The sequence below is a fragment of the Artemia franciscana genome, chromosome 5 (assembly GCF_032884065.1).
Source record: "Artemia franciscana chromosome 5, ASM3288406v1, whole genome shotgun sequence".
Lineage (NCBI taxonomy): Eukaryota > Metazoa > Arthropoda > Branchiopoda > Anostraca > Artemiidae > Artemia > Artemia franciscana.
This window is the reverse complement of record NC_088867.1, coordinates 52102316-52105266: the sequence shown is the minus strand read 5'-3', so window position 1 is coordinate 52105266 and position 2951 is coordinate 52102316.

Genomic DNA, 2951 nt, shown 5'->3' with positions numbered 1-2951 from the left:
ATCGAGGGAATACCCGACCAGCGTTGCAACGTTTTCTGTCTATGAATATGTTACCTGAGTTTCGTAAATCTCACACTTAAGCCCTGACTTAATTGATGTGTCGGCTTGCCTTTAATTGGTAGATTAAATAAGCCGTGGCTTTTTGACTTAAATATAAAGAATTGTCAATTCATTCATATCAGCAAAAAGAATCCTTGTCAATTCTATTTTTTTCGAAGCCTTCCAATACTCTTTGTAAATAGCGAGTGAGATTTTTAATTTACGGTGAACTAAATTTCAGCACCCATCCTAAGAAATCTGTGGCTAGTTAAGTATAACCTTTGCAATTCGTCTCCTAAAGCCATAAGCCTTCCGTGTGATGGACTTGTTGGTTTTAAGCTCGAAGCTATAATTTCTATATCCTCCCTATATTAAAAAAAGCATACAACAGTTTTTGAAAGTTGTGCCACCAAACTTATATCCAGGAGGTGGAAGCTTTTCTATCCTTGAAGACTAGCTAAGCTAGCTCTCCAAACACTTGTATAAAGAAGAATTAGATATGATTCCATGCAGCCAATAATAACCTATGAGCTCAGCTATGCGAGAAACGGACAATCAAGATAAACTGATAATTTCCCAAATGCTGAATTTGTTCTAACGAGTTTTAACACGGAAATTAATAAAGATGACATTATCCGTAATGGTTTGGCCTCTTTTAATAGCACTGAAATTTTCAAAGTGCATAATCTTTGAAGTAAGAATTTAGCAAATGACTGGGTCTTTAAGTTGTTTGGAACTAATATATATATATATATATATATATATATATATATATGATTCCATCTAGCATTCATTCAGTGCAGTCGCATTTCGCTAGCTCTGATAATTTGTGACGTGTGATTTGACCAGTCAACAACTAATTGAATTTAAGCCGGATTAACTCTGTACCTGTTTGGAATAAATAACGAGTGAAATACTTTTGAACTTGTAATTGAAACTTGTTAGCTAAATTTATAAACTTGTATATGGTTACGGCTTAAGGATTATTTATGGATTGTGGCTGTGAGTTAGTATTCAGCACTACTATCATCTGAGTCGTGCATTGAAATATTCGGATTACTTGCAAATCACTGGATTACTAGCCCCACTCAAAGATAAGTTATTATTTATTCTCATTGCATTCATTTAGCCAGTGTGGATCATTTCTTAATTGTGCTTATTGAGAACTTCTCTGTGGATATACCTCTTTCACTTAATTGTTTTTGGACTGATGCCGAGCCGTGAGTGAAATTTGCTTATCATGGACAATTGGAATACCAGTACGCTTTATTATTGCCCAGTTTTGAATTTTGCTCAGCACAATCTCGATGGGGGGTTGGACCATCAGTCTATTGTGAGATACGCTAGTGATTTTTTTCCCGTATGAAGATGTTCTTGGAGCTAAGAAACTTTTATATAGCAATTGCTTCCCAGATGAGCCTATACCTCGTCGTTCGGGATCCAGTGCTAAGAATAGTTCATTGTCGGACATTATCGCTACTCTTTCTCGCTGCTCTGCAGAAAATATTGATATTCCAGAGTTCGTGATCAAATCCCCCTCTGAAGTCCCTAGCATTCCGGCGTCAGCTTATTCTATCCTTACCGCCAAAGTCAACCAGTGCCTTGATCAGTTAAAATCGCTTGCTCACCTCAATAGTCCAACAACGTCTATTAATAGTTCTTTGGTCTCAGATAGTAAGGGTACCAATCACAAACCCTCATACGCCGTTGTTCTTAAATATCCGCCTCCAGAACTAAGAGACCCTGTTTCTCGCAAGAAAAAGCTTGATTCTTCCGCCGGACATGACGGTATTGTGTCGGTAAAGTCCGATCTGGTAAGGAAAAGATGGGTTGTTGTTACGCGGGATAAAGTTTCCGCCAATTCTCTTGCCGCATCTGCTGTTAATCCTTAATCCCAGGTGTTAATCCTTCCATACTAAATTTATTGTCTTCTTGGTATTCAAAGTCTAAAATTCAAGTTACCTGGAATGGTCAAATATCTGACCCGGTAAAAATTAATAAGGGAGTTCGGCAAGGTGCCGTATTGTCTCCTAGTATATTTAAATGCGTGCTTGCATCGTGGCCTGCGCCCCCTTAGAAGTTCTGTTTTTTACGGTAATACTGGTTTGTCTTCTATTGCATATGCAGATGACGTTCTTCTTGTTGCCCGGACTCGCCGTGGATTGCTTTCTAATTTTACTATTTTAACTAATGAACTATCTAAGATTGGACTGTCAGTTAATGCGTCTAAATGCGAGTTTATTTGTTTTAATAGCCCTTATGCGGTCGCTCCATCCGTTGCTGGGACTGCAGTTCTACCATGTTCTTCTTTAGTTAGTTGGCTTGGTCTGTGTTTCGGCCCAACACTTTCCGCTACCTGTTCATCCCTAGTGAATCAAGCCGTGAAAAACCTACGCGTCGCTTACGGAAAAATATCCCCAAACAAAAGCCGTTACAACCGCAACGGTTTGTGCATGATTTATAACGCTTATTGCGCCCCTGTGCTTTTGTTCTTATCAGGCATGGCTCATCTGTTCCGTAAGAAAGATCGACATACTCTACGTACGGCTTATTTCAGATATTGCAAATTCCTCCTCCGGCTTCCTAGATGGCACCGAAACAAACAAATAATTGCTCGATTTGGTTTAGTAGATGTGCCTTCTCGGATTCGGTCTTCCAGTGATGATTTATATAAAAAGACTGTCAACTTTATTCATGTTTATGACCCTCTGCAGCCTTTTTTTCCATATTGATACTGGTTGATTAGTCCATATTGTCTTTTGTTAGTTTGAATTTTGTTTTTCTTCGCTGTTTATCGTATTTGTTTTTGTTTATTTATTTATATTTATTTATAATACTCCGTACTTTGTGTTTTTTTATGCTTTACGGGTAATAAAGTTCATTCATTCATTCATACAAAACTGAATAATCTG